This window comes from Lithobates pipiens, unplaced genomic scaffold (assembly GCF_037356315.1).
Source record: "Lithobates pipiens isolate NorthernLeopardFrog02 unplaced genomic scaffold, aLitPip1_a1.2 Scaffold_1, whole genome shotgun sequence".
NCBI lineage: Eukaryota > Metazoa > Chordata > Amphibia > Anura > Ranidae > Lithobates > Lithobates pipiens.
Window position 1 is genome coordinate 47798114 of NW_027507685.1, and position 25446 is coordinate 47823559.

Sequence of the window (25446 nt, forward strand, 5' to 3'; positions counted from 1 at the left end):
CCTTAACCTCCCTGGCGGTATGATTATTTCAGATTTTAGGTGCTGAAAGCGGTATAATTATTTTGCATGAAAATTTAGCATTTTATATTGTAAGCCTGTAATTCTTAAGCCGCGTACACACGATCAAACAATCCGGTGGAAAAGTCCGACGGACTCGAGTCCGGCAGACAAGCCGCCCATGTGTGGGCTCCGGCGGACTTTTTTTTACCCAAAAGTCCGGCGGACTAAGAAAGTAGTTTTGCACCTAAATATGTCCGCTGGACTCGCATTTCGGCGGACAATACGGCCGTGTGTGTGCTAGTCCGCCGTACATTTGAAATGAACGGACTTTTCCCGCCCGGAGAAGAGTCCGCTCATTTTGAGCGCGGCTCCAGGTAGCGGGGACCAGCAAAGGAGGCGTCACTGGCCCCGTCACCTGGTATGGAGTTAAAGGGGAAGCTCTACGCCAAAAAAACGGTGTGGGGGTCCCCCTCTAGGTCCATATCAGACCCTTATCCGAGCACGCTACCTGGCCGGTCAGGAAAGGGGGTGGGGACGAGCGAGCGCCCCCCTCCCTCCTGAGCCGTACCAGGCCGCATGCCCTCAACATGGGGGGTGCTTTGGGGAAGGGGGGCCGCGCGGCGCCCACACCCCAAAGCACCTTGTCCCCATGTTGATGAGGACAAGGGCCTCTTCCCAACAACCCTGGCCGTTGGTTGTCGAAAGAAGAGGGAGGCGACTAAGGAGAAAGCCGGGCTCCTCCACTAGTAAAAGAGCTAGCAGAAAATAGCGGAGAAGTCCGGCGAGAAGACCCCCCAATATGGAAGACCCCCGGAGCAGTGCAATAATTTTTAAACCTTGTGTGTTGTGTTTTTTTACATTTTTTTCACAGGTGAATGGATAGGGGTACATTGTACCCCATACTCATTCACATAGGGTGGGGGGCCAGGATCTGGGGGCCCCCTTATTAAAGGGGGCTCCCGGATTCCGATAAGTCCCCCACCCGCAGAGCCCGACAACCAACGGCCATTGTTGTCGGGAAGAGGCCCTTGTCCTCATCAACATGGGGACAAGGTGCTTTGGGGTGTGGGGGCCGCGCGGCCCCCTTCCTCAAAGCACCCCCCATGTTGAGGGCATGCGGCCTGGTATGGCTCAGGAGGGAGGGGGGCACTCGCTCGTCCCCACCCCCTTTCCTGACCGGCCGGGTAGCGTGCTCGGATAAGGGTCTGATGAGCGTAGGGCTTCCCCTTTAACTCCATACAAGGGGACGGGTCCTTCGCTAGTCCCGGCTACCTGGAGCCACGTTCAAAATGAACGGATTTTCCAATTATTTCAAAAGTACGGCGGATAGTCCGGCGGACCTAGTCCACCCCAAAAGTACCGTGTGTGGGCAGGTAGCTCGTTCGGAAAGTCCGGCGGACAGTCTGGCGGTTTGTCCGCCAGACTAAGTCTGACGGATAGTCTGATACGTGTGTACACGTCATTAGGAATAACTCACTTAAATCTGTCCAAACCAGAGTCTAGCAGACAATCCCGGGTATGATAAAATTTTAAAAATGTAATTATATATATATATATATATATTATATATAATGTAATTATAATATAATGAATAATTCTAATTATACCAAATAATAATATAACAATAATAAAAATTATTCAATAATGTAATCAAATCAAAAACACAGAAATTTGCTCAGTTGCAGAATTGTCACTGTCATTACTTTTCAGTGTTTGATGACGAATCTCCCCACAAATCGCTATCACTCAATTCTGCGAGTGAGTCTAATTTAGTATCGCTGTTTTCTAGCGGGTCTAAAATCACTTTTGATATAAAGGGACAGTTTTGGTTGCTATGGACAATCTCCAGTTTCCAGGCAGAAAGAACAGTTTTTATAATATAAAACTGCATGCAGGGCACTGGAGAAACCACTAGGCACAAAAGGGATGTGAAATAATTACATACAGCAATGTAATCTATTAGATTACATTATACTGTATGTAATGTGTGTGTTTTACTTTTTGAATTTGGCGCTGTTCTCCGCCCCTGTGCGTCGCAACGCTTGCAGGGAACGGAGCCCGGCGATGTGATAGTTCGAACGGAAGACAGCTCGCTCACACTGCAGGGAGACATCGCTGGATCCAGGGGACAAGGTACCGTATTTATCGGGGTATAACACGCGCTGGCGTATAACACGCACCCCAAGTTTAGGAGGGCATTTTAACCACTTACAGACCGGACCATTTTGCTGGTCAAAGACCAGACCACTTTTTGCGATTCAGCACGGCGTCGCTTTAACTGACAATTGCGCGGTCATGCGACGTGGCTTCCAAACAAAATTGACGTCCTTTTTTTCCCACAAATAGAGCTTTCTTTTGGTGGTATTTGATCACCTCTGCGGTTTTTATTTTTTGCGCTATAAACAAAAATAGAGCGACAATTTTGAAAAAAACGCATTATTTTTTACTTTGTTATAATAAATATCCCCCAAAAATATATAAAAAAACATTTTTTTCCCTCAGTTTAGGCCGATACATATTATTCTACATATTTTTGGGAAAAAAAATAGCAAGCGATTATTGATTGGTTTGCGCAAAAGTTATAGCGTTTACAAAATAAGGGATCGTTTTATGGCATTTTTATTAATATTTTTTTTTTTTTTTCTAGTAATGGCGGTGATCAGCGATTTTTTTATTGTGACTGCGACATTATGGCGGGCACATCGGACATTTTTGACACATTTTTGGGACCATTGTCATTTCTACAGTAATCACTGCTATATAAATGCAGTGATTCCTGTGTAAATGACACTGGCAGTGAAGGGGTTAACCAGTGGGTGGCAGTGTAGGGGTTAAGTGTTCCTAGGGGTGTGTTACTAACTGTGGGGGGGTTGGGCTTTCATTTAGTGAACACTGATCTCTGCTCCAATCACATGAAGCAGAGATCAGCGTCACTAGTTGCTAGGCAGAATGGAGAAATGCTGTTTACAACGGCATTTCTTCATTCGGCCGCTCCGTGAGACGATCGCGGGTCCCGCGACCGGACTCACGGGGGTCCTGACCAGCAGCGCGCTCCCGATGGCAGGGCGTCAAATTTAAAGGGACGTACAGGTACGCCCATTTGCCTGCCCGTGCCATTCTGCCGACGTACATCGGCGTGCACTGGTCGGCAACTGGTTAAGGAAAAAAGTTTTAGGAGAAAAGTTTAAGGAAAAAAAACCTTACATTTAAATGCCCGTCATTGCAGCCTTATCAGTGTGCATCTGCAGCCTTGTCCATCATTGCAGAATGATCAGTGTCATTTGCAGCTTGCCCAGCATCATTTGCAGCTTGCCAGCGCCGTTTGCAGCCTTGCCCATGTTTAAATTTCCTGCCACCGAGACAGACCGAGCGAGCGCCGCCGAAAAATACCAAGCGCCGCCGAACAAGACAGAGCCGACTTGCTCCGCTCGTAGTCCCGCCTCCCTGCTGTTTCTCTAGCGAGCGCTGCCGAAAAAGACCGAGCCGACTGTACTGTGTATTCAGCTGGGCTCCGCTCGCAGTCCCGCCCAGTATGGGCGGGACTGCAAGCCGAGCCGAGTACACAGTACAGTCGGCTCGGTCTTTTTCGGCAGCTCTTGCTCCAGAAACAGCAGGGAGGCGGGACTACGAGCGGAGCCGAGCAATCGGCTCTGTCTTGTTCGGCGGCGCTTGGTATTTTAGACTCACAGACAGTGGGGATCGGCGTATAACACGCACCCACGACTTTCTCCCGATTTTAAGGGGGAAAAAGTGCGTGTTATACGCCGATAAATACGGTAAGTAACCTCTTCCTGGATCGTGCGATGCGGTCCTGAGTCTGGCTCAGGGTTACCGCTAATGGTACTAAATTCTCACCCCGAGCCAGACTCGGGAATACTACCAGGGGGGTTAATGTGCTTTTTCTTGAACCACTCCTTTGTTGCCTTGGTTGTGTGTTTTGGGTCATTGTCATGCTGTAATATACCCATCCCTGACCCATTTTCAATTCCCCAGCTGAGGGAAGGAGGTTCTCACCCACAATTTGATGGTTTATGGCCACATCAATCTTCCTTTTAATGCAGTGAAGTTTTCCTTTCCCCTTCTTGTTCTTTGGGTCATAGGCAACATTCCTCCTCCTCCAAACACGGTGATTTGGGTTGATGCTAAAAAGCTTGATTTTTGGTCTCATCTGACCACTACACTTTCAGCCAGTTCTTATGTGAATCCTTCAGATGTTCATTAACAAACTTCAGATAGGCTTGTACATGTGCATTCTTGAGAAGGGGGACCTTGCGGGAGCTGAAGGATTTCAGTCCTTCACGGTGGGTTATCAATTGTTTTCCTCTTGACTATGGTCCCAGCTGCCTTGAAATCATTGACAAGATTCTCCCGTGTAGTTCTGGACTGATTCCTCACCGTTCTCATGATCATTGTAACTCCATGAGGTGAGATCTTGCATGGACCCCCAGACCGAGGGAGATTGACAGTTATTTTGTGTTTCTTCCATTTACGAATAAATGCACCAAAATGTTGTCACCCCCTCACCAAGCTGCTTGGCGATGGTCTTGTAGCCCATTCCAGCCTTGTGTAGGTCTTCGTTCTTGTCCCTGACATCCTTTGACAGCTCTTTGGTCTTGGCCGTGGTGGAGAGATTGGAATCGGATTGCTTCTTTTAACTCCTGTTAAAAAAGTGCTCCTAATAGCAGCTCGTTGCCTATATAGAAGACACCTGGGAGAGAGATATCTTGCTTATAGGAGATCAAATACTTATTTCAGTCATTAAAATGTAAATCAATTTATAACTTTTTTGAAATGCGTTTTTCTGGATATTTTTGTTATTCTGTCTCTCACTGTTAAAAAATAAACCGACCATTAAAATTTTAGACTGATCATATATTCGTCAGTGGGCAAATGTACAAAATCGGCAGGGGATCAAATACTTTTTTCCTCACTGTATAGTGGCATGTTCTCTTTAATGTCACCCCCAAAAATGCAATTCTACTGAAACATTTCACTTCAAATCACCGTTACAAAACCACCAAATACAAGTCCAATATTATGTTTTTTTTTCCTTGTCAGCCACAAGACAAGTAGAATTGTATATATTCTTGTTATCATTCACGCTTGTTATCATTTCCTTGCCTGTTTTTCTAGTGGAGAATTTGATTTGCAGTATTTGATTTGGCAGCAGCTACATAAAATGCATTGACTGGTTTTGTGAATAAATTAAGACACAGTGTTAGCTGTCAATGATAATATGCCATTTTTAAATAAGCTTCATGTTGTGCAATTTCTAGCATTGGGGCATGCATTCTTATTGGCCAGTAGAGCTGAGAATTAATGTGATACTGTGACTCTTTTGACATAGTAAAATGCACCAATAATTGTCTAAATTAATCACAGTTAAAGTGGTTTGATCATGCTGCACAATGCTTAGTTCAAGTAGTCATAGATCAATAGTCACCTTGTAAGAAACTGCTGATATTAGTCTGCCACTTGGGCAGCCAGAGATGTAAACTGTTTTATTAGCAGTATCCCTGCAATACCAGATTTCACCAGAAGTGGATAGCAAATTACATTTTATAGTTGTTTTGATTCTGATAAAATATTTAAACTGCAGAAAAAGAAAGCACTAATATGCCTGAAACAAAATTTGTAATTTTCCTGAAATTCTTTTTAACCACTTCCCGACCAGCGCACGACGATGTACGTCGACAGAATGGCACGGGCAGGCATATTGGCGTACATGTACGTCCAATATTCGTTGCCGCCGTGCCATCGGGAGCGCGCCGCCGGCGGCGCGCTCCCGCGCTGGTCGGGACCCCCGTGAGTCCGGTCGCGGGACCCGCGGACTCGATCGCCGCGGGCATCCCCGCGATCGTCTCACGGAGCGGCCGAATGGAGGAAATGCTGTATAAACAACATTTTTCCATTCTGCCTAGCAACTAGTGACGCTGATCTCTGCTCCATGTGATTGGAGCAGAGATCAGTGTACACTAAATGAAAGCCCAACCCCCCCACAGTTAGTAACACACCCCCTAGGAACACTTAACCCCTACACTGCCACCCACTGGTTAACCCTTTCACTGCCAGTGTCATTTACACAGGAATCACTGCATTTATATAGCAGTGATTACTGTATAAATGACAATGGTCCCAAAAATGTGTCAAAAATGTCCGATGGGTCCCCCACAATGTCGCAGTCACAATAAAAATCGCAGATCGCCGCCATTACTAGTAAAAAAAAAAATAATAAAAAAGGATTAATAAAAATGCTATAAAACTATCCCTATTTTGTAAACGCTATAACTTTTGCGCAAACCAATCAATAATCGCTTATTGCGATTTTTTTACCAAAAATATGTAGAATACGTATCGGCCTAAACTGAGGGAAAAAAATGTTTTTTTATATATTTTTGGGGGATATTTATTATTACAAAAAGTAAAAAATAATGCGTTTTTTTCAAAATTATCGCTCTATTTTTGTTTATAGCGCAAAAAAAAAAAAACGCAGGGGTGATCAAATACCACCAAAAGAAAGCTCTATTTGTGGGAAAAAAAGGACGTTAATTTTGTTTGGGAGCCACGTCGCACGACCGCGCAATTGTCAGTTAAAGCGACGCAGTGCCGAATCGCAAAAAGTGGTCTGGTCTTTGACCAGCAAATTGGTCCGGTCTGAAAGTGGTTAATATCACATTTATAAATATTCCATCATGCACTTAAATACTTTTTAAGGATTTGTAGTGATGTATAATGACTAGGGAAATTACAGATTTTGATGCACCTATTAGCCATTTTTTATTTGTCTTGTAAATGCTATCTGCCTGGCTATCAATGGGTTCAGTGTTTTTTGAGTCACTGCCAACTTGGAACCAGAATGTAGCTAGTTAAGGCCAAGGAAAGTCAGGACACATGATCTGCATCCTTTGTCTGGGCCAGTGACTTGGGAAATACTGAAGACTTTGGATAAACAGCCAAGCAAACGGCTTTTTTAAACCGGAAATTTAGTCATGGCATCCACAATGTATTTTATCAGCATAGGTATTCAATACACACGTGATTTACTATGAATTTCCCAGGATGTGCAGCATATGGTGTGCTGGAGCTCCCTCTTGTGGGTAAATATAAACGTTCTAAGTGTTTGCGAGTCACAGTATATTCTCTTGTGAAGGGAAACAAAACACCAAAGAAGGCATAACTATTTATCTACAAAGTGTATCAACTATGATTTCTGGTAGAGCAAGTTTTTTTTTTTGTTGTTGTCTAAATTTAAAGGGCATGTCTTTATTGTTAAGCACATGATATTTTTGTACTTTTGCACTGTGTTTGAGACCTGTGTTTGGGGTATTATTATCTTTGAACTCGCCCATGCAATAAAGCAATACAATATAATAATGCTATACCAGCAGAAGTAACATGAAAATTCCTATGAAACCTGCTCCTCTTTACCCTGATGTGTTCAGCCGATGTAGTTCTAGGTCCACCTATAAACATACAGATATCAGTCTTCTTATTAGCAGAAGTAAGCAGGTGTGAATTATGCCTGCTATATTATCCGTATAGCAGCTGGAATCTTGCAAAAAAATTAATAAATAGTGGGCTTTAAAAGGATTTTCTACTTCCATTGAGTGAACTAAAACCTATGCTGTCCCAGGAATCTTGAAGAGCAGCGGGCCTTTCTTGGTCCAACTTTCTTGCTCTAGTGGTGGAGACCCACTCCAATGGCGTAAAGTATGCAGCACTTGCTGACTTCAATTCTTTTCAGGTATTTAGGAAGTCAGCATAGTTTTTAGAATACATTTGCTGAGTTGTGATACAGTGCCTTGAAAAAGTATTCAAAAGTACCCCTTGAAATTTTAGACATTTTGTCACGTTACAACTAAAAACATAAATGTAATTTGAGTCAAAGGAAGAGGATTTTTTCTTTATATTTTTTAAGAAAAAATATATAAATTTTATTACAACAATACATTACAGAAGATAGGGTATATGTGTGTGTGTCATGGTTATGCAGTAATCTTCCTCTGTTTGCTTACCTCTCCTCATGTATTCAGACTAAGAAGCCAGCCACTTCCACCTGGTGGTTTTTATAACCTCTCCTCTAAGCGTGGCTCCACCCCAGGCCCTATCAGGGAACCCTATATTAACCTGTGCACTGCAAGCCAGCGGTGCTGATCAACCATTGTGTATCCATTGTCTGTTTGGCTTCCTGCTAGCCGTGTGCTCTACGTTTGTCTCTATTACCATCCTTGGTGTGTTATCAATGATTCCTGTCTGCTTGTGACCTTGACCTTTTGGCATGTCCCCAACCATCCCTGTCTGCCTGTGACCCTGAACCTTTGGTGTGTACTCTGTTGTTCCTGTCTGCTAGTTGCCCTGACCTCTGCCTTATCCCCTTACTATCCTTGTTGTCCCAGCCTGCTGCTTCCTTCTCCTGTAGTCTACTGTGAGTGTGAGCTGTGAGACCCTAGGGGCCGCGACCTGGAGCCAGACTGCAGTGAAATCCATCCTCGCCACTGGAGGCTCTGGTGAACACCTGCTGGCTCTTAGACTCAGCGCCCTGGGGAATCTATGCTCTAGCTCCTACAGGAATCCAGTAGAACTGTGTCCTGAATTTCCCTGGGTACAATCCACAGCAGTCGGTCCTAAGGTCCACTGCCTAGCGGTGCACTTCCGACCCCTACTAGTCTCAGGTGACCTGACAGTGTGTGTGTGTATGTATATGTATGTGTGTGTATATATATATATATATAATATATATATATATAAAGTGGTCATTGATGCATGTCACGTTCCTACATGTTTCGCCAAACAATTGCTTCCTCAGGGGATTGTATGGTCAACAGTGTCAACAATGGCTCTAATTGTAAGGAATACATAAACAAAATGTCAATAATCAAATAAGTAAACCTGGCAGTCACAGGTCACAAATCATGTGTCATGGTTCAAAACCCTCCCACTCTACAAATCCCAAACAACTTACCAAGGGGGCCCAATGGGAGGCAGCCGGACCAATCCAGCAACAACAACAAAGAGGGAGTTCTGTGTGGCCACAGGGGGCATACAGGGCCCCAGCTATAGCAAAGATTAATCAAGAAAATGAAATAAGAACTATTATTGGACATAACACAGTCCAATATAGGGGGGTAACATAGCCTCAATAGTACTTACATAAACACTGCTTATAAGAAGGTATAGGAACAGGGGCGCCAAGAAGTCAAAATGCAGGTTGAGGGTGTAAACCCGGCAAAAAACGTCCACTATGAAAAAAGATACAACGCTCTGCAACTTTTTTCATATTGGATGGTTGTTGCCGGGTTTACACCTCCCAGATACAGCAGAGTGTTGTCTGCGTACAGGGAGATTATGTCCTCTCTCTATCCCCTTCGGAAGCCCATGATGCTGGGGGAGGTCTGCACCATAGCTGCCAGGAGTTCCAATGTGAGGGCAAACAGCAGGGACGACAGTGGGCATCCTTGCTGCCTGCCACGAAACGGAGGAAAAGGATCCAATAAGGTATTGTTAATCCTTATTCTCGCCATAGGTGCAGCATATAAAAGTTGTACCCAAGATAGGAATCTGTCACCCAGACCAACCGACACAGAACTTCCCACAAATAGTTCCACTCCATGCTGTCAAAAGCTTTGGCAGCATCGAGGGTATATATAGCGCTGTTGCCCAGGTTATCTATAGGGAGCTGAATGTTTAGGAACAGTCTGTGGATATTTAACGCAGTAGATTGGGCAGGAAGGAAGCCAGATTGGTCATAATGGACCTAGTCCGCCACAATTCCCGACAGTCTAGTGGCGAACATCTGTTCTAGCAATTTGACGTTCGTGTTGAACAGTGACATAGGCCTATAGGAGTCAGGCTGTAAAGGATCCTTGCCAGCCTTTGGGATAACTACTATGATAGCCTTATTCATAGAGGCGGGCAAACCACCATCCATTATTTAGGGTTTTTAGCAGGGTGGGCAGAAGAGTATGCCCATATTTCCTGTATGTTTCTGTGGGCAGGCTGTCAGCTCCTTGTGATTTATTATTGGCCATCTGTGCCACTGCTAAGGAAAGTTCCTCTAGCGTTAGTGGGCTATTAAGTGCAGCAAGGCCCTGCCTTGATATACATGGAAGGGAGCACTGGTCCAGAAAGACTCAGCTCCTCCTGTGTAGGCTGCACTTTAGACGTTTACAGGTCCTGGAAAAAAATGCGTGAATAAGTCAACAACCGTTTCCCCCTCTACATTTTGGATGGCTTCTATATGGGCTGTCCCCTGCTGGGCTTTAGCTATCATTGCTAGCAAGTTTTCTCCCTCATTAAAGTACTTTTGCTTCTGGAAGAATTGTATTCTCTGCTGCAGTAGTAGAAACCTGTAGATACAGGGCATGAGTCACCAGCCATCTACGTTCAGACTCTGAGGTGGAGGCAGCAATGTATGACTCTTCTGCTCTGGCGGCCTCATTCATTACCAGATTCTCCCACTCTTTGGTTTTAGTTTTAATAGCGGTAATCTGTGTGATAATTTAAGCCCCGTAAATGAGCCTTCGGGGGATTCTAGACCACCGGAGACCTAGCTGTACCCTGATTAAAATGCAAGAATTCTGTGACAGCTTTGGTAATGGGGTCAGATTCTGGAAAAATTGTAAACCAGAAGGGGTTAACCTTCCACAGCCTATGCTTGCGACTAGGAGAAACAGTTACGTGGAAACGTAAGAGAGAGTGATCCGAGAGGTTACGTGGAGCATACATCATGGAATCAGTCATCTGATGTGCCAAAGTGTTGCCCAGACATATATCTATGCAAGAGAGGCATGTGTAAGAAGCTGAGTAGCAAGAAAAACAGTGCACATTAGGATTCTTGTCCCTCCAACATCTCACAGGCCAGATGAGGATTACCACTAGCTCTGGGCGAAAATGTATCCATCTATTTATCCATAGCATGCAACCAGCAGGGGTCAGTGGTGGTAAAGAAAAGAAAAACAGTAGGTAACAAAGAAAAAAAGGGCTTTGCATCCTCTAAACAATTAAGGAGTGCATGTCCACGCAGGACAGTGTTAGTCTCAGTTCAACTCTGATTCAAAGGGACTTGCAAATCCAAGTCATTGGTAAAATGTAGTGCAAACAACTCATAATATGTATTCCTCTCCGCCTTCAAGAAAAGATTGATAAAAGCGATCAACATGCTCAAATCTTCTCCTGGGGTATCCTCACTCAGTAGTAGCAAAACATTATACATCAGGCCATGAGTGCTGGTGCTTTTTTAAGGGTATGCTCCATACGATCCAGTCAGTTGGATGCATTAACGGGATTATCAAAAAATTGCATCTCACCATTTGCTGCAATTCTAAGCTTGGCAGGATACAACATAGCATAGGTGACATCATATATGCGGTGACGCTACTTCACTTTAGTAAGCTTGGCCATGTGGCGCTGTAGCTCAGCAGAGAAATCAGGGTTGAATGATATGTGTACATTATTCATCTTCATAAGGGTGCCTTTTGTTTCTGGCCTGATATAGTATTGAAATTTAGCAATTTAAATAGGAATGGCCAAGGGGGCTCTCCAGGTTTAGTCGACCTGGGTGGGACTCTGAGCCCTTTCTACAGCAAACATGGGGGAGAAGGAGTCCTTGTCAAATGTGTTAAGGAGCCAGTTTTCCATAAACGCCACTGGATTATTCCCCTCAGCCTTCTCTGTTATGCCCACGCACGGATATTATTGTATCTCTGTCTGTTCTCTGTGTCTTCTAAATGGGTTGAGTGGCCTGTGATAATCGATTGCATATGACAAACATATCTCTGCAGTGGCACAACATCATCCTCCACATTGCTCACTCTGTCCTCCAGGTCTGCAATGCACTCACACAGTTTCTTCATGTCCTATCTAACTAGATTCAGTCCCAGTTTCACTATTTTGATCTCAGTAGTCAGGGTAGTAATAGTGTCCCATGATGAAGCCGGCTCTGAGTCCTCTGGCCATGCAGCCTCTGGATCTATCAGGGGTTCCTGGTCAGTAGATTCGAGGAGGGGAGGGATGGCATTTTGGGCAGGGTGTCCTTCCCCAGAGATTTGTCAAACAGCTTCATGACCGCTTCTCTAGCTGAGCACTGGGCCCAGGTGCCATCTTGCCCTCCATGCTCTGCTGTCCCTTGCGGGACATGTCCGCTGCTGGATCACAGATTCTGCAGCACAGCTGGTTCAGGAATGTTGTGGGGAATCCTCCAGAACAGGTTGAGCCAATCAAGTGGATCAGGATGGCAGTTGCAGGAGAAAAGCCTGGATTCTCAGCGGAGCTAGCATATCACGCTGCCTACTCCATCAGCCACAAGCCACGTTCCCCCCGCCCATGGTAACTCTGAAGGAGCTGCAGGGATCCACAGCTCAGGTGGGAGAATCTGATGACATGCAACTTTATTTCCGGATCAATGAAAAAAAAGATCACCAACAACAACTTGAAAACTGCCTCAAATCAATAGAGGACTGGATGACCACTAACTCCCTCCAGCTGAACGAATCAAAGACAGAGCTTCTTAACTTACACCCAAATCATAAGCCCGCAACCAAAACCTCCTGGTCTCCACCAACTGTCTTTGGGCAGACTATCTCCCCAAAGACCAAAGCAAAGAGTCTCGGGGTTATTTTAGACGCACAAATGTCAATGGATGCGCAAATAGGAACAGTAGTCAGTGGATCTCACCATCTGCTGCACATGCTTCGCAGACTCATCCCTTTTATCACAAAGAATGACAAAGCAGTGGTAGTTGAAACAATCATTAATTCACGACTGGACTACGCAAATTCGCTTTACATAGGATTACCACAATATCAACTTGCGTGATTACAACTGATCCAAAACAAGGACGGCAAGGCTGATAACAGGAAAAAAAACCCTGGGAATCAATCTCTCCTTCGCGTCGGATCACGTTCAAGAACCTTTGCCTCACCCACAAATGCGTGCATAGAGAAGCTCCGCAATACCTAATGGAGAAAATAAATCATTACACACCAAACCGCAGTCTCCTCCTCATGCCCAAAGCCCAGTATAAATCCAAGGGAGATCGGAGATTCGCTGTCCAAGGGCCTCGGCTATGGAATGCTCTACCAATCAACATCCGCCTGGAAGAAAATCACCTGGCTTTTAGGACCTTCCTCTTTTAGCAGATGATCAAAGCTCGCCACAGTGCCTAGAGGCGATTCAGTTCGCATTGTGCGCTATACAAGTATTTCATTCATTCATTCACTCATTCATTCACAGGACAACTATTAGTCGTGCGCTCCACAAATCTGGCCTTTATGGAAGAGTGGCAAGAAGAAAGCCATTATTGAATGAAAGCCATACGAAGCACTGTTTGCAGTTTGTGATAAGCCACGTGGGGAACACAGCAAATGTGGAAGAAGGTGCTCTGGTCATATGAGACCAAAATTTAACTTTTTGGCCTAAAAGCAAAATGCTATGTGTGGTCAGAAAACTAACACTGCACATCACCCTGAACACACCATCCCCACAGTGAAACTGTCAGGACTGGGCTCGGCCCTCCCTTCTTAGAGTTCAGGCTGCTCAGCTGTCAGTTAATTGCCAGTACTCATCATTCCACACTAACTCACCTGTTGATCATATCCTGCTCGTTGACCAGCCCCGCTGGCTATTTAGGCTGCCTGGATTAGATTTCCTGTGCCTTCACCTCAGTTAACATATCTAGAGACTCTCTGCTGTGTTCCTGTTGAAAACTTGCCTGGCTGACGTCACTTCTGGTTCCTGTTCCTGTCTGTTGCTCTGACTATGTTGATCTCTGGTTCCCCGATTTCCTGGCTTGTTCTGAATACCCAATTTGGTTACCTAACCCTGGCTGTGTTTTGATTACATTTACGATTTGAACCATTTTTACCACTATAATAAATGGTGTGATTTTTACTGCATTTTCTGTCTCTGTCCAATTCATGGTTCCTGACAGAAACATGGTGGTGGCAGCATCATGTTGTGGGGATGCTTTCCTTAAGCAGGGACAGGAAAGCTGGCCAGAATTGATGGGATGATGGATGGAGCTAAATACATGGCAGTCTTAGAAGAAAACCTGTTAGTCTGCAAAAGACTTGAGACTGGGGTGGAGGTTCACCTTCCAGCAGGACAACGACCCAAAACATACAGCCAGAGCTACAATGGAATGGTTTAGAGCAAAGCTTATTCATGTGTTAGAATGGCCGAGTCAAAGTCCAGATCTAAATCCAATTGAGAATCTGTGGCAAGACGTGAAAATTGCTGTTTAGAAGCTCTATAGCCAATCTGACAGCGCTTGAGCTATTTTGAAAAGGCGAATGGGCAAAACTTTCACTCTAGATGTGCAAAGCAGGTAGACACTTGCCCAAAAAGACTGGCAGCTGTAATTGCAGCGAAAGGTGGTTCTACAAAGTATTGACTCAGATGCGCTAAATACAAATGCATGCCACGCTTTTCAGATATTTATTTGTAAAATATTTTGAAAATTATTCAACATTTTTATTCTACTTCACAATGATGTGCTACTTTGTGTCGGTCTATTACATAAAATCCCAATAAAATACATTTGCGGTTTTGGTTGTGACCAGACAAAATGTAGAAAATGTCAAGGGTTATGAATACTTTTTCAAGGCACTGTACATCACACATCCAGAAGAACTTACTGCAACTCAATGAGACCAGGAGCATGGCTTCCTCCTACACAAGTAGTTTGAGTCTGCTGTTACAGCAGTGTAGCCAGAAAAAAAGGTTTAAAAGACACATTTTAAAGTGTGTCATCTATGGTCAAAATGTAAAATAATATATTCACTTCCATATTGTATTTCAATTATTTCTATCCTACTCTTATTAATCTATACAACTTATTTTGTGAAGATCCTCACACATTTTCTTCATTTTTGAATTCTGTGACATGGATTCACTATGCCCTGTGAGCAGGCACTGCCGTGTCTTCTAATCTACTCTTGGGAGGTAGGGTCCGTAAAGGAATCACAGCTTGCAGGCAGCAATGTACCATGGGATATGTAGTCTTTAGAAAATGTAAACAGAAGAGGACAAGTTGCAAAGCATGCAGGGAATCCAGGAGGTTGTGGAAAGAGATGGCCAGGAGACGAGCAGCACTTTTTCAATCTTAGCTTATATTGGATTGTTAAATATAACTATTGTTTGTATTGTTATTACAATGCTCGCATTGTAAAGTGAAAGTGTATGCTGCACCTGCAACCATAGATTGCCTTTAAGCACTTGCTTACTGGGCATTTAAACCCCCCTCCTGTCCAGACCAATTTTCAGCTTTCAGCATTATCACACTTTCAATGACAATTGTGCGGTCATACAACACTGTACCCAAATTACAATTTTATAATTTTTTTCCCCCACAAATAGAGCTTTCTTTTGGAGGTCTTTGATCACCTCTGTGGTTTTTATTTTTTGTTAAAAATAAATTGAAAGACCAAATAAAAAAAATGCTTTATATATTTATATATTTTGTTATAAAATTTTGTAAACAGGTAATTTTTTCCTTCAATGATGTACGCTGATGAGGTGGCAGTGATGGGCACTGTTGGATGGCAGTGATGGGCACTGACTCCTTACACTGATAGGCAGCACTGCTAGGTACGACTGGTGGGCATTGATAGGTGGCACTTGTGGGCATTGATAGGTGGCACTGTGGGCACAATGACAGGAGTCACTGGCAGGGGGGTACTAAATGTCACAGAGGAGGCAAATGTGCCTCCTTCCTCTTCTGGACTGACGTCCCTTTAAGATAAGCTGGTGATCTGCTTTTTTTTCTCCTCATGCTGTCAGCATGAGGAGAAAAAAAACAATCACAGAGCTTTTGTTTACATCATGTGATCAGCTGTCATTGGCTGACAGCTGATCACATGGTAAGGGGCTGGGACAGGTCCCTTACTAGGGTCGATGATCAGCCGAGTCTTCGTGACTCGGTGATCACAGCACGCTCCCCACGCGCCCTGCAGGGTGCGCACAGGGAACGTACACAGGGAGGATGTTCTATGACGGCCTTCCGGAAATTGAGGTCCGTGCTGTAGTCGTCATTCGGCTATGGCCCGGACCTCAAGTGGTTAACCAATCAAAGCACTGTAGCATAATCAGAAGGTGGCTGAAAGTTAAAGGATAAGTTCACCTTTTGTTGAAAAATAATAAATGCACATATTTTTGCAGATAAAAATAGTTTTCTACATGTGGACAAAACTTTTTAGGAAAATTAAAGGATAAGTTCTCTTTTAGTAACATGTTCCTGCAAATTACAAAAACTACAAGCACCATCTTCCGTTGCAGCATAGCTCACAATGAATTGCAAGGACACTGGTGAGCATTCTCTTGGTTCATTGATTCTTCCTGTCTTTTAGGTAAATTAAAGGATAAGTTCACTTTAAGTAACATGTTACACTCCTACTCAGGGTGTAAAATTCTACTAAAGCACACCTGACTGCCACCCATCCCCCATCCGATTTTCCATTGTGACAGCGAGCAGGGTATCTTCTCCCCATGCTCATTGACATCATTCATTCAGTTTCCTTCAAATTAATAAACTATAAGTATCATATGCCTTTGCAGCATAGTTATGAAGGAGATGTGAGGGCACTGGTAAGCACACTTGTAGTTCATTGATTCTTCCTGCAGTTCAGTAACTGTCTACCTGTATGGGAGCTATAGGCAAACTGCTTACTGCGAGTCTGGAGGAACCTGGCATTGCACCTGCAATCTGCTGATGATGGCTGCAATCCTTTTATAGGCTGCAGTGTAACAAAATAATAAATGCACATTTTTCACACTGTCTGCTTCATTAATTGATTGAATGATCCAACTAAACAAAAACTGTTCCTAATGACAAAGTTCTGTAGATCCCCAGATATGACCCATAGCGCTCAACTGTCTGTAATTTTGAGGAACAATTACTCTTTTTCAGAAACAAATATGTATGTCCCCTTATTCTTTCTCAAATATCCCACCTTAATTCTGGTGTATTATTTAACTGCCAAATGTGGTTGTTTTTGTTTTTTTGCCCTAAACTTTCACCTATCCTTCAAATTATTGTATTGATTATTTTCAAATATATAAGATAAAAGTAGAAATGAAAAAAAAACATCCATTGGGTTTTAATGATTATTCTTGGCCTCCAGTTTGTCATGATCCATGTGATCAAGGTGTGTGCTCATTGTTTTTTCTTTGCCTATTCTCTCCCATCGTCCCACTCTCCCATCTCAGAATTGTAGACGGTATATATGACCTTTTGTTACTTTTGTCTAAGTATCTGATGCTGGGAAATTTGCTAATATATAAATGAACGGATATTCCAAAGCAGCCACCCAAAACTATGTGCAGCAGTCATTAAAATTAAAAATGCACTCGGGGGGGGGGGGATTCCCATTATTCCTCAATAGCCACAAAGGATATAAATCTACTTTGGGTGCAATAAATGCCTTTACAAACCTAGATAATGACTTGCAAAAGTAGCAGTAACATTGTGGCTGTCCTGTACATAGGCTGTGCAAAGAGCTTTTCTGTGGGGGGGGGGGGCCTAGCAGGCCCCACCCATTGCAGATTGCCTGCTGAAAACTTCAGGAGGAGGCAGAGACGAGACCAGCCACCCTGCAGAAGGAGAGAGGACAGCAGTGACCAGCCTTTATTACAGATTGATCCTGCACAGAGGCAACATTTACACTGGATTACTGTACATATCTGGAAGAAATTCACAACGCACACAAAGATTAAGTGACAGCCCCGAGTCTCCTACTATTGACCTGGGGGAACCAGATCCCGATAACATTATTGATGTGATAGCCTCTGATTGGCTATCATAGTGATCATACAATTTATAGCCCACCAATGTTCCTCCTCTGTGAAGAGAAGAAACAGACTTGTCCTCTATCGTAGAGGAAAAAATACATTGTATATATTCCTCCTCACTAAGGAGAAGTCTGTGCAAAAAAATAAAAATTCTGTTAAAAAGTTAATCAAACCAAAAAAAAAAAAAAAAAAAAAAGCCCAAGTGTGGAGAAATCCAAAATTTTAGAATTGACCCCAGGACTAGAGGGGACATTTTCAAATAGGGACAACTCTGACGGGAATTCTGTTGCATCTCTGGGACAAGAAGTGAAGGGAAATGTCCCCAATGGTATGCATACAGTATACATACAGCAAAAATAAAATGGCAGGGGTTTTAACTTTCCCCTACCCCATCCAAAATTAAAAAACGCTTTGACTTTAACACACTTTCATTTTAACATTCAGAGTCAAAGTCAGCCAGACAGCTAGCAGCTTGAGGAGGTCTATAATGATATCCGAGGTGTTGCTCATATGACTTCAATCTTTGTCACCTTCCAAGAGCAAATCATGGTTTGCAGGGATTCTGTGCTGTTTCTATTTACGTTCTTTATGACAAATGCTCCCTGTGCTTTTTAATATACAGTATATCTCATTTTAATCCGATTGTCTGAAGGACTGGGGACAGTGATGGGGACGTTTTATCTCCAGTACATCAATTTGATGTTTTTTAGAGGCCTATTGTATACCATTATGCATGCGCAATGTACCTATCCACTTGTATATGGCTTTCACACAATCTCCTTTATTCTGTGGTTGCGGCTTTTAATTTTCATAAAGTTTTTAAATGGTTTTACTATTAGAAAGTTCCTGCCAGCGACCTTTCATTCCTTATAATCGGGAACAGTGTCATTAAGTATGGGAGGCGGACTGAAGTGCAGCCTGCAGTGAATAATGTAATCGAGTAATGACGCTGTTTGTGCCACCAGTAGTACCTGGCTAATAGCATTTCATGCTGTTGCTCTGTATTCAAGAAGTACATTTATATTCATGGACATAATACCCAATAGAAAGATTAATCCGTAACTCCCAAAAGAACCAACATAAGATGAATAGCCTCATTCCATTAGGTTACAGTCTTGGCAGTTTTTGTATAGCTCACAGATCTGTGCTTGTTCCCAAATAAGTCTTTGTATTGCAAGAAATTAAGATTTTGAAAGGAATCTTGTATTGAGGAAAATATGTAGGCTGCCAGTGCTAACCTCTCCCTCCAAAAATGCTGGTTTTCTGGCTTACGGATCAATAACTACAACGAGTTTGAATCATCGGCCCAGAATAACTTCAGATCAGGAGTTTCTATTTCAATTGATATATGTTTGTTCTGGGTGGGCAGTCCGTTAAAGCCAGGAAACAAGGAATGCCCCTTAGTCCCAATTTTGTTTATAAAAGCATTACAGCCATTGGCAGTTAAAAATACTTTCAAGTGATATAATTAAGATATTATTCTCTCCAATCATCTCTATCCCAAATCTGCATACTGTAGTTTTACATCACTACTTCTTAATATCCTGCTTAAAGGTAAACCATGCCAAATTCAAATTGCTTGCGCAATACATCTGAAGGCAAACTTCCAATTCAAACTGCAAAAGTATGCCCTCTCATTCCTGGGTATACATCTCAACCTCTCCAGCCAAACCCTATACCGGAAAAAAAAAACTACCCTTTCCTCTTTAAAAAATGATCATACAATTTACATAGATGAAAGGAGACACCCCCCCCCCCCCCCCCTTCCCCTCCAATGGCTTGGCAGACTCGACTCTAAAAAATGAATATACATCCTAGAAATGTATATCTATTTAGAACCCTACCAAAAGGGATTTGCAAAAAAGTTTTTACACCGGATTAGAATAAGATATTCAAGTTCATATGGGATGATAATAGACCTAGAGTGAACAAACCATACTTCTAAACAGAAGAGGGGATTGGGGATGCCAGATCTCTTTAAATATTTTCAAGTTGCACAAATGGCACACCTCATTACATTTCATTCTCAAAACCAAATCTCATCTTCATTGGCGATAAAAACATATGCCGGCAATCAATAACTCTTACAGCATTTGATGTGGCTCTTGGCAAGAGATAGACCCACGATAATGTGCCCAGCCTTCTCATATTCACTCTCTATAGGATAGATTAACTATGACATATGGATTTAAGTTTCCGTTAACCCTCTTTCTCAATAATTCTACTTTCTTTGCATGTCTAAATCCTACAGAATTTAAATAGGTGACTAACAAGGGCTTGATCCCTAGAGCTGACTTGTGTATTGACCAAGGAATTCTAATAAAACAAATACTACAAGATAAATTCCAACTTCCAGACACATAATTATTTTCTATACTACATTTTTTTTTATATCTCTTGCATGTCCTTTAGATCCTACAACTATAACACCCATGAAATACTTGTGCACAGATTTTGATAGGATTCCTGGCCATATATACAATACATAACTAAAAGTCTGAAAAATGACCATATATGTTCAAATGGGAAAGTGATCTGGATGTAGACTTAGATCTTATTGATTGGTTCAAATTGACACAGAGGGCCTCTAAATTCTACATAAATACCTAGATTGTTGAACCAAATTACAACTTAGTATTGCGATTGTATATGGGTCCAGTGAGATTGACCTTGTTCCAGGGGCCTCACTGGCATGTTGCGGCCAGGAGGGAACGTTCTATCATGTCTGGTGGACTTGCCCAAAACTTGAAAGATTTTGGATTTGTATATACAATTTCATATTTTCCATCATGCAAATCAATCGCAGAAAATCTCCATTACAGGCTTTCCTAAATAAACCTGTGAAAAATGCACCCATACATTCTAAAAAATGAATTGCTTTTATCTTTATAGCTGCAAAAATAGCGATTTCTAGATCGTAGAAAATTACGACTATCCCAGTTGAAGTACTTCCCACGTTAACATGGTTAATAATAAATAAAAATGTATGTGCCATCTTAAATAAGGTGAGGGCCTTTGAAAAGGTGTGGGACCCATTGATACAATATTTTTCAGGTGGAACATAAAGGAAAAGTGATATAAACCCCTTGGGACATCGAAATAGAGAAAACAACAAACTACATGACTTGAACTAGTAGGGTTTACTTTCTTTTCTAGGTGATTCCGACCCATCTCTACTTGTCTTCATTTTCCTAAGTTAACACATTCTTCATATAAATCTTTTGTTCTGATAATGAGAGTTTCACATTAAATTTATACACCTGGTCAGCGCCTCTATTAAGACTAGCACAATGCCTTACTATGCACACAATTTATTAAGAATATCTATGAAATATATAGCTTAAACAAGGTTTGTGTTACACATTTCTATATACAATGCTCTCAAGGTTTTATATACAGGCTGTGAAATGTGTTTTGACCCAGAGAACATATGTGGGTGTCGTTTTCCTTGCTAAGATTAATAGAAATTATTGGAAAAGAGAAAGCTAGCAAACTAGCATTTTCATAAAGGGGACTAACAATGGCAGCCTACATATTTCTTCCAGTAAATATTTCCTTTTAAAGGAGCTCTGTTTCAAATAGTGCACAGATTAGCTGACTTTTTGTGGGTTAAGCTTTTATTTCTCTGTCAATTTCTGATTCTTTGGAATATGTGCATATACAGTAGATTAAACTGAGCTACGGAAGGAACTGTGCAATTTATCAATCCATGGTTGATAGATTTAGTAATCACAGACTGGACTGACATTTTGCACATATTCATGTAAATAAGAGTTTGTGCTTCCTTAAAAAGATGACTTTTTTTTTTTAAATATCCCAGATTACCCTGATTCTAAATGGAGGCACCTTCAGTTTCCTGGAGCTAATGGATGTCTTGCAAATTTGAAATGATTGAATTGGCAAATGATTTAATAGGCATTAACTTCCAATTTATTAAGATTGGATTTGATCAAACTGAGTCAAACGGCCAGGGTGGAAAATTATTGATCATTTTGCATCAACTGACAGCACTGGGATGCTTCAGCCATGAATTGGATTTATTTTTATCAATCAGATTATGAGATTGGATAGAGGAAACAAAGATGCTATTGATAGTTTATGATCATATCTTCCAACTATCTATGGAAATCCACTTCCCTGTGTGTGGTATATTGATCAATTGGTTGTTGAGTATAGATGGATTATTCCTATTGGGAAAAAACGATCATTTATTGAAGCTTGTATAGCCACCATTAGTTGCAGCTTTTTATAAAATACATACAGTATGGCAAAGAGCATTGTGTAAAGGTCGGTAGGAGCACTGTCTGCGTGGAGTTTGTATATCTTCCCCAATTTTGGTTTTCCTGATGTACTGCTTTCTTCTGAAACTTAGTGGTTGGTTAATCGACTTCCCCTCAAATGCCTCTGTGTGCGACTGTGAAAGTTATATTAGGTTGTAAGTTCCTTTGGGGGTTAGAGACGTGTGTACGCTGTACATTTTTGTAACATGTAAAAGTCCTGTTTTTTTTGTTTTGTTTTTTCTTAAACTCTGACTGTTCTGATAGGTGAAAGACAGTTTTGTTATTGGACTTTTCATCTTGACTTCACTTTTTTTTACTGTGTAAGTAAATTAGTCGGATTGTATAAACAGCAATACTGTATTACAAATATTTAGAGCATTGCTTGAGGAATTCATTCAAGAAAAAATCTTTCAGCAACCAAACGTTGGGTTGCAGCACCCCCTAGTGGGCACTTGCTGAAAGTTTTATTTCTAAATTTACTGGCTATAGTAAGATATTATATTTATAGCTTACAGCTGTATTATACGAGGTTTTTTTAATGTTGCATGGAAATTCTACTGTTTAATAGACATGTGCAGAGTAAAATATTTCGTTTCGGAATTTCGTTTTCGTCTGAAAACTTAATTTATTTAGTTACTCCCGAAATTCGTTTTTATTTATTTCGTTTTTCGTTCAAAAATTGCATTCGTCCGAAAATCCACATGAATTACGGTCGAATCTGTCTTGGAAGGCTTATGGTGTCTGTCGAATGTATAAAGAAGATTCGACGGAGCTAACTATATAGCATACTTTAGAACCCTATTAAAGTCTATGGGACTCCAACGTTCAAAATCTAAAGTGCTAATTTTAAAGGCTAATTTGCAAGTTACTGTCCTAAAAAGTGTTTGGGGACCCGGGTCCTGCCCCAGGGGACATGTATCAATGCAAAAAAAAGTTTTAAAAACGGCCGTTTTTTCGGGAGCAGTGATTTTAATAATGATTAAAGTGAAACAATAAAAGTGTAATATTCCTTTAAATTTCGTAGGGGGGGGTTGTCTATAGTATGCCTGTGAAGGGGCGCATGTTTCCCGTGCTTAGAATTGTCCCTGCACAAAGTGTCATTTATGCAGGAAAAAAAGTCCTTTAAAATCACTCGCAGCTATAATGAATTGTCGGCTCCCGTAATACAGAGAACACTCATTGAAAGTCATTGATAAAAAAATAAATAAATAAATAAATAAAAAAAAAAGCGTGGGGGTCCCCCAAATTCAATTACCAGGCCCTTCAGGTCTGGTATGGATATTAAGGAGAACCCTGCCTCAAATTTAAGAAAAAATTTGACGTGGGGTTCCCCCTAAATATCCATAACCAGACCCTTCAGGTCTGGTATGGATATTAAGGGGAACCCCGCGTCAAATTAAAAAAAAAATTGACGTGGGGTTCCCCCTAAAAATCCATACCAGACCCTTTATCCGAGCACGCAACCTGGCAGGCCGCAGGAAAAGAGGGGGGGACGAGAAAGCGGCCCCCCTCCCTCCTGAACCGTACCAGGCCACATGCCCTCAACATTGGGAGGATGCTTTGGGGGTCCGTGACCCCTCAAAGCACCTTGTCCCCATGTTGATGAGGACAAGGGCCTCATCCCCACAACCCTGGCCGGTGGTTGTGGAGGTCTGCGGGCGGGGGGCTTATCAGAATCTGGAAGCCCCCTTTAACAAGGGGACCCCCAGATCCCGGCCCCCCCCCTGTTTGAAATGGTAAGGGGGTACAAAAGTACCCCTACCATTTCACAAAGAAAGTGTAAAAAATTTTTAAATAAAACAAACACACTTTTTAAAAATTCCTTTATTAAAAATAAAAAAAGATTCCAGCGGCGGTAATCCACTCTTGCTATCCAGCGACGGACGGTCAGCTCTCCATCGATGTCTAATGTCATCCAGCGCAGCGCAGCATCCTTCTTCTGTCTCCTCCACGGAGACACTGGAGGCATTCCGGCGCTGACGTTTCTTATATACGGAGGGCGGGGCCACCCGTCACCTGACCCCGCCCCCCTCTGACGCAAGGGGAAACCCGGGGTTCCCCGTGACGTATGGGTGACCCCGCCCCCCTCTGATGTAACGGAAACCTGCCTGTGTTACATCAGAGGGGTGCGGGTCACCCCTACGTCACAGGGAACCCCGGGTTTCCCCTTGCGTCAGAGGGGGGCGGGGTCAGGTGACGGGTGGCCCCGCCCACCCTATATAAGAAACGTCAAGCCGCCGGAATGTCTGTAGTGTCTCCTCCACGGAGACAGAAGAAGGATGCTGCGCTGCGCTGGATGACATTAGACATCGATGGAGAGCTGACCGTCCGTCGCTGGATAGCAAGAGTGGATTACCGCCGCTGGAATCTTTTTTTTATTTTTAATAAAGGAATTTTTCAAAAGTGTGTTTGTTTTATTTAACCATTTTTTACACTTTCTTTGTGAAATGGTAGGGGTACTTTTGTACCCCCTTACCATTTCAAACAGGGGGGGGGGGCGGGATCTGGGGGTCCCCTTGTTAAAGGGGGCTTCCAGATTCTGATAAGCCCCCCGCCCGCAGACCTCCACAACCACCGGCCAGGGTTGTGGGGATGAGGCCCTTGTCCTCATCAACATGGGGACAAGGTGCTTTGAGGGGTCACGGACCCCCAAAGCATCCTCCCAATGTTGAGGGCATGTGGCCTGGTACGGTTCAGGAGGGAGGGGGGGCCGCTTTCTCGTCCCCCCCTCTTTTCCTGCGGCCTGCCAGGTTGCGTGCTCGGATAAAGGGTCTGGTATGGATTTTTAGGGGGAACCCCATGTCAAATTTTTTTTAAATTTGATGCGGGGTTCCCCTTAATATCCATACCAGACCTGAAGGGTCTGGTTATGGATATTTAGGGGGAACCCCACGTCAAATTTTTTCTTAAATTTGAGGCAGGGTTCCCCTTAATATCCATACCAGACCTGAAGGGCCTGGAAATTGAATTTGGGGGACCCCCACGCTTTTTTTTTTTATTTATTTATTTATTTTTTTATCAATGACTTTCAATGAGTGTTCTCTGTATTACGGGAGCCGACAATTCATTATAGCTGCGAGTGATTTTAAAGGACTTTTTTTCCTGCATAAATGACACTTTGTGCAGGGACAATTCTAAGCACGGGAAACATGCGCCCCTTCACAGGCATACTATAGACAACCCCCCCCTACGAAATTTAAAGGAATATTACACTTTTATTGTTTCACTTTAATCATTATTAAAATCACTGCTCCCGAAAAAACGGCCGTTTTTAAAACTTTTTTTTGCATTGATACATGTCCCCTGGGGCAAGACCCGGGTCCCCAAACACTTTTTAGGACAGTAACTTGCAGAATCTTTTCTCTCTGTCAAATCTTTTTTC

General features: G+C 42.7%; 1 protein-coding gene across 1 annotated transcript in view; it reads left to right on the forward strand.

The window, feature by feature from the left end:
* Positions 1–25446, forward strand: part of GPC3 (glypican 3) — a 1007260-nt gene that overhangs the window by 593073 nt on the left and 388741 nt on the right. The gene's annotated exons all lie outside the window — the stretch shown is intronic.